We start from the raw sequence: 13,883 nt of genomic DNA, 5'->3' as shown, positions 1-13,883 counted from the left end.
CATTTACATTCAGTGTTATTATAGAAAGATATGGGTTTAGAATCATTGTGATATCTGTAGGTTTCATGCTTGTAGTGATGTCTCTGTTACTTTGTGGTCCTTGCAATGTTTCACTCACAGAATCCCCTTTAGGATTTCTTGTAGGGTTGGTTTAGTGGTGATGAATTACTTCAGGTTTTGTTTGTTTGGGAAGACCTTTCTCTCTCATTCTATTCTGAATGACAGACTTGCTGGGTAAAGGATTCTCGGCTGCATATTTTTTCTCTTCATCACATTGAAGTTTCCTGCCATTCATTTCTGGCCTGCCAAGTTTCAGTAGATAGATTCGTCACTAGTCTTATAGGTCTCCCTTTATATGTTAGAGCATGTTTATCCCTAGCTGCTTTCAGAATTTTCTCTTTTTCCTTGTATTTTGCCAGTTTCACTATGATATGTCACACAGAAGATCAATTCAAGTTACATCTGAAGGGAGTTCTCTGTGCCTCTTTGATTTCAATGCCTGTTTTCTTCCCCAGATAAGTGAAGTTCTCAACTATGGTTTGTTCAATACACCTTCAGCACCTTTCTCTCTCTTCCTCTACTGGAATCCCTATTATACGGATATTGTTCCGTTTGAGTGTATCACTTAGTTCTCTAATTCTCCCCTCATACTTCTGGATTTTTTTAATCTCTGTTTTTCTCAGCTTCCTCTTTTTGCATAATTTTATCTTCTAATTCCCCTATTCTCTCCTATGCTTCTTCAATCTGAGCTGTGGTCGCCTCCATTTTATTTTGTACCTCATGTATAGCAATTTTAGCTCCTTATGACTGTTTCTTAGTCCCTTGATCTCTGTAGTAATAGATTCTCTGCTGTCCTCTATGCTTTTTTCAAGCCCAGTGATTAATTTTATTACTATTATTCTAAATTCATGGTTCGTTATACTGCTGAAATAATTTTTGATCAATTCGTTAGCTGTCACTACCTCCTGGAGTTTCTTTTGAGGAGAATTCTGTTACATCATTTTGGATAGTCCCTGGAGTGGCGAGGAATTGTGGGGCACTTCCCCTGAGCTGTATGGAGTAACTTGTGTTGGTGGGCGGGGCCGCAGTCAGATCCAATGTGTGTCCCCAGCCCACCACTGGGGCCACAGTCAGACTGGTGTGTACCTTATCTTCCCCTCTCCCAGGGGAAGGACTCACTGTGGACTGGTGTGGCCCCTGTCTGGGCTACTTGCACATTGCCAGGCTTGTGGTGCTGCTTCTATGGGATCTGGCATATTAGCCGGGGTGTATCTGCAAGGTGCACAGGGGTGGGAGGGGCAGGCTTAGCTTGCTTTGCCATCAGTGGTCCCCTGCGGGAGGGGTCCTGCACCACCAGGAGGGAGGCAGAGCCTTCAGAGGGATGTATCCTCAGAAGTACAGCATCGGGTGTTTGTGTGGTGCAAGCAAGTTTGGTGATGGGAACTGGTTCCCTTTGGGATTTTGGCTGGGGAATGAGAGAGGGAGATTGTACTGGCCAGCACCTTTATTCCCCGTGGAGCCAAGCTCTGTCTTCCAAAGCTCAACAACTCTTTCTCCTGTTGTCCTCTCTCCTCCCACTCTTGGACCAGAGCTGTTGACTTCTAACATTCCAGATGTTAAGTGCCGCTGGCTGTCAGAACTCATGGGGTCTGGCCCCTCTGCTTTTGCAAGTCAGACTTGGGGGCTCTGCCTTGCTGGTTGGGCTTCCCCTCCACCGCCTGGCTCCCTACCACCAGTCCATGTGGTGTGCACAATCTCTGCACCCTTCCTACCCTCTTCCTTGCACCTCTTGTCTACGCTTGGCTCCAGACAGTTCATTCTGCTAGTCTTCTGGCTGTTTTCTGGGTTATTTAGGCAGATGTGGGTGGAATATAAGTCCATCCCTTTACTTTCAATCTGCATGTTTCTTTAGGTTTGAAGTGAGTCTCTTGTAGGCAACATATGATTGTGTCTTATTTATTTATTAAAAACATTTCTATTTAAGTTCCAGTTTGTTAGAATACAGTGTAATATTAGTTTTGGGTGTGCTATATAGTGATTCAACAATTTCATACATCACTGTGTTCGTCACAGCAAGTGAACCTTTTAATCCCTATAACCTATTAACCCATGGTCCCACCCTCCTCCGCTCTGGTAACTATCAATTTGTTCTCTTTAGTTAAGAGTCTTTTTCTTGTTTTCTCTCTCTCTCTCTCTTTTCCCCTATGCTGATTTGTTTTTTTTCTTAAATTCCACGTATGAATGTAATCATATAGTGTGTGTTCTTTTTGTGCAATCAGTCACCCTATGTCTTTTTATTGGAGCGTTTAGTCCGTTTTCATTCAAAGTAATTCTTGTTAGATACGTATTTATTGACATTTTGTTATTTGTTTTCTTTTGTTGTTTTTGTAGTTCTCTGTTTCTTCTCTTGCTCCTTCCGTGTGCTTTGATTATATTCTCTAGTGATATGCTTGGATTCGTTTCTTTTTGTTTTTTTGCATACATATTATAGGGTTTAGATTTGTGGTTGCCATTAGGTTGACGGACAACATCCTATGCATATAGCAGTCTGTATTAAATTGTTGGTAGCTTAAGTTTGAACCCATTCTGAAAGCATTAAATTTTATTTTCCCCCAACATTTTATGTATATGATGTCATATTTACATCCTTTTATTTCATGAATCCCTTGAGTGAGTTTTATAGATATAATTGCTTTTACTACTTTTGTGCTTTAACCTCCATATTGATTTTATAAGTAATTAATCTACTACTTTTATTGTGTTTCGATTTAACTGAAGTTTTCCCCTTTCTTAATTTTCTTACTTCTGATTTTGGCGTTTTTCCACTCAAAGAATTTCCTTTAACATTTCTTGTAAGGCTGGTTTAGTGGTGATCAACACTTGTAACTTTTATTTGTGTGGGGAACTGTTTACCTATCCTTAAATTCTGAATGACAGTCTTGCTGGATACAGTATTCTTGGTTGATTTTTTTTTCTTTCAGCACTTTGAATACATCATGCCACTCCCTTATGGCCTGCAAAGTTTGTGATAAAAAATCAGTGGATCACCTTATGTGATTTCCCTTGTATGTAACTGTTTTCTTTTCTCTTCCTGATTTAAAAATTATTTTTTTATCACTACTATTTTTCCATTTTAATTATGTTTGTGTGAACCTATTTGGGTTGATCTTGTTGGCAAATCTCTGTATCTCCTGGATCTGGATGTCTGTTTCTTTGTCCAGATTAGGGACATTTTCAGCTATTATTTCTTCAAATAAATTTTCTTCACCTTTTTTCTCTCTTCTTCTTTTGGGGTCACTATAATGGCAAGGTTATTATGCTCTATGATGTTGTTGAGTTCCCTTAACCAATTTTTTAAGTTTATTTATTTATTTTGAGAGAGGGAGAGAGAGAAAGAGAGGGGCAGGGACGGACACAGAGAGAGGGAGAGAGAATTCCAAACAGGCTCTGCACAGCCAACACAGAATCTGATGCAAGGATTGAACTCATGAACCACGAGACCATGACCTGAGCCAAAATCAAGAGTTGGACTCTTAACTGACTGAGCTACCTAGGCACCCTTCCCTTAACCTATACTTACTTTTTATTCTTTTTTTGTTTTTGTTTTTCAGCTTGGTTGCTTTTTTAGCACTTTTTCTTCCAGCTCACTGATTTGTTCTTATGCTTCCTCTAATCCACTATTGATTCCCTGCAGAATATTCTTAATTTCATCTATTGAGTTCATCATCTCTGATTGGTTCTTTTTAACATGATGTATCTCTTTGCTGAAGGTCTCACCGAGATTTTCCACTCTTTTCTCAAGTCCAGTAAGTATATTAAGAGCAGCAGGTTGAATTTTCTATTGGTCATATTACTTATCTGTTTCATTTGGCTATAGTGCTGGGATTTCATCCTATTCCCTCATTTATGACATATTCCTCTGTTTCCTCATTTGTTTAACTCTCTGTGTTTGTTTCTGTGTATTAAGAAAGTGAGCTATATCTCCTGATTTTGAAAGTGGTAACCTTACCAAGAAAAGTTCCTGAAATTCCCTGTAGAATTATGTCCCCTGTTCACCAGAACCGGGTGCTTCAGGGGTGTCTTATATGTGAGTTGTCTGCATTCTACTATTGTGGCTGAACCATATTTCCCTTCATTCAGCTGCAATGGACCACTTTGCTTGCTGTTGGCAGAGTTTGTTCCCTTTGTTGTTAAGGACCAGTCTTGGGCTACATTGGGCCTGTACTTGGGTCAAAGCTGATGCCTGCCTTCAACTCATTTTCTGGGGCTGTGGTGCCACTAAAGTACAGGGTGCTCTCCTGTATTGTTCCCTGAGAGGATGGTCTGCAGTTAGATCAGATGTCTGTCTGTTGGGGTTGCAATGACTGCAACTATAGGTCTTTATCTTTGTGCTTCCCCCTGTTGGTGGGTGGGGTAGCAGTCAGATCAAATGTTTGCCTCCAACCCACTGCTGGGGCTGAAGTTGAATTCATGTGTATGGTTATTTCTCCCTTTCTTGGGCAGGAGTCACTTTGGAGTGGTGCTGGTCATTGTTATGGTTACTTGCAAAATAAGATGTATCAGGAACCACTTTGGATGGACTACTGCCAAATGGGGTGGTTTATATGGGTAGATCCACAAGAGAATGAAGTGTGCAGAGTACATGGTGTTGGCAAGCTAGGTGGAGAGTGTCATGCTAGTTCCCACAGGTGTCCAGCCATCTAGGCTGGGTGGGGAGAGAAATAGTGCCCACCAGCTCTTTCGTTTGGGAAAAGTCTCCTAAAGATCACTGCCCTTCCTGTGCACACCCTGAGTTTAGTAAATAAATCTCCTCATATATTTCAAGCGCTTTTCAAACTACTGATTCCATGCTGTATTTTGGAGGGGTTGTTTATTATACTGTCTCTTTAAGGGTATGTACTCAGTTCCCTATCACCCTCTGGCTGTCCCAGACCTAAGTCTGCTTATTTTTAAAATACTCAGAGTGAAGCCCTGCTGGCTGTTCAAACCTGTAAAGTTAAGCCTCACTGGTTTTTGAAGCCAAGTGTTATGGGGATTCATCTTCTTATTTCAGGTACCCCAGGTCTGGGGTGCCTGACGTAGGGTTTGTTCCTCTACCTTCTCAAAGCTTATAGTGTCCCTCCTGTTTGTGGTTAGTCTTACCAGGAGTTTGGTTCCAAACTGTGTCTCTGCCCATTCTACCCTTTTTGTTCTACCCCTCTACAGTTAACTGTGGTGATTGTGTTCTGCCAGTTTTGGGGTCATTTTCTGTGTTAGTTATCCTGATGGGACAAAGTGAACTTAGGGTCCTCTTTTTTTTGTTTTTGGTTTCCTCTCTTATTTTAGTGGGTTTATCTGTTATTAGCTTCTTGATAAAAGGTACATGAAAAGCATTTATTAATTACTTTCATTCTTTAATGTCTGAAAAAGTTTTAAATTCTGCATTCACACTTAATTGGTCCTTTAGGAGATAGAGTTTCACGTTGGAAATAAATGTCCCTTAGAATTTTTAAAGCATTGCTTAACTGTTTTTCAGCCTCAGTGTTGTTATTGATGAGTTCATTACCATACTGATTCTAGATAAAACCTTTTTTTGTCTGCAGAAGTTTGTGGTCTTTTTGTACCCAGTGGTATGCAATTTTATGATTATACACCAATGCGGGTATATTTTTACCCATTGTACCAGGAATTTGTGGACCCTTGCATTCCAGTAACTCATATTGTTCAGTTCTGGAAAAATTTAAAAAATTCATTGATTATTTAATCCCCATTTTTTTCTCTTTTATTTTTCTGTGAGTCATATTATGTAGTTATTGGGCTTCCATGACAGTCCTCTAATTTTCTTGTCTTTTCTGTGTTTTCTTTTTCTTTCTTTCTTTGGCATGTGGAAAATTTCCTTGGTTCTATCCAACCATCAATGGTATTATCTTCCTTAGCATCAAGCATATTCTGAAAGCATTGACACTCCCAGGAAAATCCTAAACTGATTCTTCTGAAATGGTCAATGTTCATCTCCAAGGGTGGTGTTAGGAAATTTTGTGCACCTAAGGTGTAATAGCTGAATGTGAAGGCTAACTGGTATTATAATTAAAATGTGGGACTTATTCTCAAAAAGTGGTCTGTAAGAGTTTTGTGGGTGGGTAAAAATTTTTAGGAAAATGGATGGAAAAGAGAGGTGTTAGAGAGAGACAGGAACCTGTGTCTCTAAACGGAAGAGGATTGATGATTAAAGCAAGGAATGAGTGATATCTACAGGATTACTTTCTCTTTGTATCTTATGAATATTTTCAAGGCTCACACTGTGTACAGTATCAAGCCTAAGACAAATAATTGGTCTAAATCAAAACTTGGCTAACCTTAGACTGAGATTAATTGTGCAAATATTTATTTCATTCCCACTATTTATTTATTTACTCAACAAATATTTACTGAGTACTTACTATACATCAGGAACTCTTCCAGGCCATGAAGATATAGTGATAAACATGCCACAATTCTGACTTCATGGCGCTTATTAACTGCCAAACACTGTTCTAGAGGTAGAGAGTATAATGTTGAACATGATAGCAAAGTCCCTATTCTTGTGTAGCTTATATTATGGTTTTATATGGGAGTAGACTGGTAATAAAAAAAGGAAGATAATGTTGGATAATGATTAGTTTTAAGGTAAAAGAAAACAAGGTGATATGATATAGAGTAACTAGGTGACATTGAACTGAAATTTGGATGATTAGAAGAACCCATCCATGTGAAGTCTGGGGAAAAATCTTTATAGACAGAAGAAGAACTAAGAGTGTTACATGTCAGTGGGACAGAAAGGCTAGTATGGCTGAAGCATAGTGATAAAGATGTAGTGGTATGACATGAAACGGGGTAGAAGCAAATCAAATAGGATCTAGTTGTTTGTGTTAAAATATTTTGATTTTTAAATGACAGTAATAGATAGCTTTTGGAGGTCTTTAGGGAAGGTAATTAAATAATCTAACTTATATTTGAAAAAGATGACCTTCACTGCTCTTGTAGAATGGACCATACTGAGGTAACAATGTAAGTATGCAGACCTGTCAGGGGGCTATTGTGGCAATCTAGGCAAGAGAAATTATTGGATAAGGTATTAGCCATAGATATGGAGGAATGTAGATGGATTTGAGATATTCTTTCAAGGAAAAATTCATAGGAAAGTCTGGCAAATTTGGTTTAGGACTATAGTAAAAGAAGAGAATCAAGGTTTATTCCCTTTTTTGTTTGTTTGTTTGAGTGACCTGATGGATAGTAGTACCATTTCATGCGGTGGGAAAGGCTGGAGGAAGATCAGGTTTTGTGTGTTTGTGACATCAAGGTTTCTGCTTGGGTATGTTAAGTTTGAGATGCCTATTGAATATACAAGTGGTGAGATAAATTAAGTAGTTGGATATACAAGTCTGGAGTTCAGGAATATAGTTAAAAGAGTTCCATCCCCATATAGATGGTTTGTATATGGTTGTGCAGCTGCATAAAATTTTCTAGAGAGAAAGTGTGGATGGGAAAGAGGGGTTTCAAACACTGAGACATACCAACATTTAGAGATTGAACAGAGGAAGAGAAATAAGTAAGGGAAATGAGGAGAGGCCAGTTAGGTAAAAAGAGACCCAGGTGAATATTGTGACAATAAGATAAAAGAAAAAAGTATTTCGAGAATAAGAGAGAGTGATTGCTTCCCAGTGCTTGAATAAGGACAAAGAAGTTTCTACCGATTAGTAATATAGATGCCATTAGTGACCTTGAAAAGAATAATTTCAGTGGAATTTTAATTTTTAATTCCAATTGGAGTGGGTTTGAGTTTAGAAACTTAGGTAAAGTAGTGGATACAGTGACTCTAGGTGATAGTTTAAAGATGTTTTTCTGTCGTAAAGAGCAGAGGATTTGGGCAGTAGCAGAAAGGGAGCATGGAGTAATGAGAGGGTTCTTTTTTCCTCATTTGCATGCTGATAGGAATGATCACTAGACCAGAATAAGATAATAATGTAGAAGAGAGTAAGTCCAGGTTTCAGAAGATCCTGAACTAGAAAAAACTTAAAGACTTAAAGAGAGACCACGGACATATGAAAAACCCACAGCTAACTTCATACACAGTGGTGAAAACCTGAGAGATTTTCCTCCAAGATCAGGAATGAGACAAATATGTCCACTCTAACAGCTTTTATTTGACATAGTACTGGAAGACCTAGCCACAGCAATCAGACAAGAGAAAGAAATAAGAGGCATCTATATTGTTTTTTAAAGTAAGCTTCATGCCCAGCATGGAGCTTGAACTCATGACCCTGAGATCAAGACCTGAGCTGAGATCAAGAGTCAGACACTCAACTGACTGAGCCATCCAGGCTCCTCAGAAGTGTTTATATTGTTAAAGAATAATTTAAACTGTCACTATTTGCAGATGACATTATATTATACATAGAAAATCCTGGACTCCACCAGCATTACTAGAAGTAATAAATTAATTCAGTAAAGTTGCAAGATACGAAATAAATACCCATAATCTGTAGTATTACTATACATTAATAACAAAGTAGCAGAAAGGAAAATGAAGAAAACAACTTTATTTACAATTGCCCTCCAAAGAATAAATACCTTGAAATAACAAAAAATGTGAAACACCTGTACTCTGAAATCTATAAAACATTTGATGAAAGAAATTAAAGTGACACAAAAAAATGGAAAGATATTCCATTTTTATGGATTAGAGGAATTAATATTGTTAAAATGTCCACATTACCCAAAGCAATCTACATATTCAATGAAGTCCTTATTAGCTCACTCTCTGCCGCAATCTTGGTTTTGCATTCCCTGCACAAAATGCCTGGTGAAGTCCCTAAAACCTCTCTACAGAGTAGGAGTTTCCACAGCTCCAGGCTGTGAGACAGGGTCTGGAACAGGATCTGACAGTGATGGGGCACCTGGGTGGCTCAGTCGGTTGGGCGGCCAACTTTGGCTCATGATCTCACTGTGAGTTCAAGCCCTGCGTCGGGCTCTGTGCTGACAGCTCAGAGCCTGGAGCCTGCTTCCAATTCTGTGTCTCTCTCGCTGCTCCTGCCCTGCTCACATTCTCTCTCTCTCTCAAAAGTAAATAAGATTTTTTAAAAATTAAAAAAAAGAATCTGATAGTGATGAATCATTACCATAGCTAGAGGAACAGGATTCCACACTGGCAAATATGCAATAAGCTCAACTGGCAGCAGCAGCTGAAATCAATGAAGAACCAGTCAGAAAAAGCACAACAGAGCCAGAAAGAAAAGAAGGCATGGAAGGCTATGTCCAAACTGAGTCTTCAACAGGTTACGAGTCACTGTCCAGAAACCTAAGAATATTCTCTTTGTCATCACAAAACCAGATGTCTACAAACACCCAGCTTCTGATATCTACATAGTTTTAGGGGAAGCCAAGTAATTGGATTTATGTCAGGAGGCACAACTAGTAGCTGCTGAGAAATTCAAAGTTCAAGGTGAAGCTGAATTCAACATTCAGGAAAACACACAGACTCCAACTGTACAAGAGGAAAGTGAAAAGGATGAGGTTTTTAGAACAGGTGTAAAGATTAAGGACATAGAATTTGTCACGTCACTAGCAAATGTGTCAAGAGCAAAGCCCTGTGGAACAACAGTAATGACATTGTAAATGCTATTATGGAATTAACAACATAACCATCTGAAAATGAGGATCATTTGTTGGTGTTTCAAAAGAATAACTGAAGCTTGGTTTGAAATTTGTACTGTTTCTATCACTAATAAAGTTATGGCTTCTTGTTGGATAAAAAAAGAAATCCCTATCAAAATACCAACAGCATTTTAAACAAAACTAGAACAAATATTAAAATTTGTTTGGAACCACAAAAGACCTCAAATATCCAGATCAATTTTGAACAACAAAAAAACAAATCTAGAGGTATCACAATCCCAGATTTCAAGATATACTACAAATCTGTAGTCATCAAGACAGTATGGTACTGGCCCAAAAAATAGACATATAGTTCAATGGAACAGAGCAGAAAGCCTAGAAATAAACCCATGATTATATGATTAATTATTAATCTTCCAAAAATAAGGCAAGCATATACAATGGGAAAAAGACAGTCTCTATAACAAATGGTGTTGGAAAACTGGTCAGCTACATGCAAAAGAATGAAACTGGGCCACTTTCTAACACCACACACAAATATAAACTCAAATGTATTAAAGACCTGAAATCATAAAACTCCTAGGAGGAAACATAAGCAATGATTTCTTTGACATCAGCAGTAGCAAAATTTTTCTAGCTATATCTTCTCTGGCAAGGGAAATGAAGGCAATAATAAATGATTGGGAATATACCAAAATAAAAAGCTTCTGTGCAGCAAAGGAAACCATCAACAAAACAAAAAGGAAACCTATTAAGTGGGTGAAGATTTTTGCAAATGATATATCTAAAAAGAGTTAATATCCAAAATACATAAAGAACTTATACAACTCAGCACCAAAACAAAAAAAAAACTGATTAAAAAATGGGCAGAGTACCTGAATAGACACTTTTCTTAAGAAGACATATGGATGGCCAACAGACACATGAAAAGATGCTCAAAATCATTAAGCATCAGGGAAATGCAAATCAAAACCACAAGGAGATGTTACCTTACACCTGTTAGAATGGCAAAATAAAATAGAAGAAATAACAAGTGTTGGTGAGGAAGTGGAGAAAAAGGAACCTTCACATAGTATTGGTGGAAATGTCAATTTGTGCAACCAATGTGAACAATATGGAGGTTCCTCAAAAAATTAAAATAGAAATACCATTATGATCCAATAATTCCACTATTGGACATTTTCAAGGAAAATGAAAGCACTAATTCAAAAAGATATATGCACCCTTATGTTTATTGCAGCATTATTTATAATAGCCAAGATATGAAGCAATGTAAGTGTCCATCAATAGATGAATGGATAAGAAAGATGTGATATATATATATGTATATATATATATGCCATAAAAAAGGTTGAAATAATGCTATTTGACACACATGGATGGTCCTAGAAGGTATTATGCTAAGTGGAGTTAGTCAGACTGAGAAAGACAAATGCCATATGATTCTACTCATAAGTGGAATCTAAAAAGAAGAAGCAGGCCTCTGAATATAGAGAACAAACTGATAGTTTCCAGAGGGGATGGCAGTGGAGGGCTGGGAAAAATTGGTGAAGAGAAGAGGGAGATACTGGCTGTCAGATGTGGAATGAATAAGTCACAGGAATAAAAGGCACAGCATACGGGGAAAAAGAGACGATGGTCAAGCCTGTTAGCACTTTCTTGCATTTAACCTTTGCAAATATTCCTTTTATTCTTCTACTTCCCTTACTTAGACAACTGTAATTTTCATCATAAAGAATAGGGAAGTCCTGATCTGTAAGATGTGCAATGTAATCTGTGTCCCTGACTTGCCTAACCTACTTTTTACTACCTCTAGTTTTACAAACCTGGTTCTTTTGGGGCTAACAGTGTTATCGCTGGACTTGTAGGATGGCATGCTAAATGAGATACAGGCCTTGTGGACATAGATTCATCACATTTGATATCTATAATGTTCTACATTGTGTCTGTGAGTTAAGCTTTATATATTTTGTGACCTAATAAAGAGATAATCATCTAGATGATTATTATAGTTACCATTTATTGGTTGCTTACTATGTTCCAAGCACTTCATGAATTGGGGTGTGTGTGTGAGTGTGTGTGTGTGTGTGTGTGTGTGTATGTACAGGTATATGTGTGTACATGTATATAGTTTTGTTAATTCTTGCCACAATTTTTTTTACATTTTTAAAATATTTATTTATTTTTGAGGGACAGAGACACAGTGCAGGCAGGGGAGGGAAGAGAGGGGGGGAGACACAGAATCTGAAGCAGGCTCCAGATTCCGAGCTGTCAGCACAGAACCCAATGCGGGGCTCGAACCCACAAACCATGAGGTCATGACCTGAGCCAAAGTCAGACGCTCAACCAACTGAGCTACCCAGGAGCCCAATCCTTGCCACAAATTTATTAAATTGGTACTATCATTATTATCATAATATAAATTAGGAAACTGGGGTATAGGGAGGTTGAGTACCTTACACTGTATCATACATCAAGGAAGCTTATGCCTAGGTTTGTGATTATGAAAGTCATGCACTTAATCACTGATATATATTGCTTAAATTATTCTTTATTTAAAAAAATATAATTTATTGTCAAATTGGCTAACATACAGTGTGTAAAGTGTGCTCTTGGTTTTTGGGGTAGATTCCTGTGGTTCATTGCTTACATACAACACCCAGTGCTTATCCCAACAAGTGCCCTCCTCAATGCACATCACCCTTTTCACCTCTCCCCCACCCCCATCAATCCTCAGTTTTTTCTCTATATTTAAGAGTCTCTTATTGTTTGCCTCCCTCCCTCTCTGTTTGTAACTATTTTTTCCCCTTCCCTTCCCCCATGGTCTTCTGTTAAGTTACTCAATATCCACATATGAATGAAAACATATGACATCTGTCTTTCTTCGACTTATTTCACTTAGCATAATACCTTCCAGTTCCATCCACGTTGCTGCAAATGGCATGATTTCATTCTTTCTCATTGCCAAGTAGTATTCCATTGTATATATAAACCACATCTTTATCCATTCATCAGTTGATGGACATTTAGGCTGTTTCCATAATTTGGCTATTGTTGAGAGAGCTGCTATAAACATTGGGGTACAAGTGCCCCTCTGCATCAGCACTCCTGTATCCCTTGGGTAAATTCCTAGTAGTGCTATTGCTGGGTCGTAGGGTAGTTCTTTTTAAAAAAATTTTTTAGACAAAATATCTTTTATTCTGAATTAAACAAAATCAAAATTCTAAAGAAGTAGTGCTTATAAGATACCCTGAAATATTTTTAGTTGTGTAAGTTTTCTTTAAACCTGAATTAGCTCAAATGTGTCAGTATAATATCTTTTTTTATCTGTATGGAGACCAAAACAACTACAACCACAGTAACACTTGACAGAATTTTGATGTCTGAGAACCCCTGGACATTGGACAGCATCCAATTAAAATGTCAGTGTCGCTTTCATTTATCAAAGAAAATATCTTATCAAGCTCCCAAAACAAATTTGAGGAGTTAAGTTGGGTTTGAAGAGAAAGGCCAAGGTAAATCTGGGAACACAGTTTTCATCTGATGAAAGTTGAAATCCACATATACATTCTAATCGAAGACCTGTCCCATGTAGGATTTTTCAAGTTTTTAAAGAGTCTACCAGGCCAAACCCTTTTCTGCCTTTACTGCTTTTGCTTTGCTTTCCCCCTTCCCTTTTTCTCACTATGCCTTCAGCCTTTTCCTTTGTCTCTGGTTCATCCATATGGGGTATTGTCCATGCTGGTCTAGAGGACTCTTTTTGGTTCTCTTAATATCAGTCTCCATCTTCATGTCATCTTTTTCATCTTGTACCACACATTCAGTTTTCTCTTGACAATGTTTAGGTACCACCACAGTTGCTATCTCTCGAACATCTTTCATTAAAACATCATTATCTAATTTAAGAATACTTTTAAGTCTGCTGAGTTCCTGTGGGGTACCCTTTTATCTCTTTTCAGAATGCATCTTCCTTTTCCACTTACTCCATAAGGTTTTAGCCATATGTTACCTGGAAAGCAGGAAAGTCAGAAACTCGCAGATGGCATGCAGACCACGCTGACCGGAAGTCTTCTCTATTTTTAATTTTTTGATGAACCTCCACACTGTTTTCCAGAGTGGCTGCACGAGTTTGCATTCCCACCAGCAGTGCAAGAGGGTTCTCGTTTCTCCACATCCTCACCAGCATCTGTTGTTTCCTACGTTGTTAATTTTAGCCACACTGACCCATGTGAGATGGGATTTTGATTTGT

The 13,883-nt window shown here is 38.1% G+C and overlaps 2 pseudogenes; one reads left to right on the top strand and one right to left on the bottom strand.

Annotated features, from left to right (window-relative positions):
* LOC125156979 (nascent polypeptide-associated complex subunit alpha-like) overlaps window positions 1-9,692 on the top strand; it is a 74,171-nt pseudogene extending 64,479 nt beyond the window's left edge.
* Window positions 9,693-13,251: 3,559 nt separating this feature from the next.
* Window positions 13,252-13,635, bottom strand: LOC125157832 (uncharacterized protein C12orf31 homolog; annotated as a pseudogene).
* Window positions 13,636-13,883: the final 248 nt, after the last annotated feature.

The sequence above is a fragment of the Prionailurus viverrinus genome, chromosome X, assembly GCF_022837055.1.
Source record: "Prionailurus viverrinus isolate Anna chromosome X, UM_Priviv_1.0, whole genome shotgun sequence".
NCBI lineage: Eukaryota > Metazoa > Chordata > Mammalia > Carnivora > Felidae > Prionailurus > Prionailurus viverrinus.
This window is presented reverse-complemented; position numbering and strand designations above follow the sequence as displayed.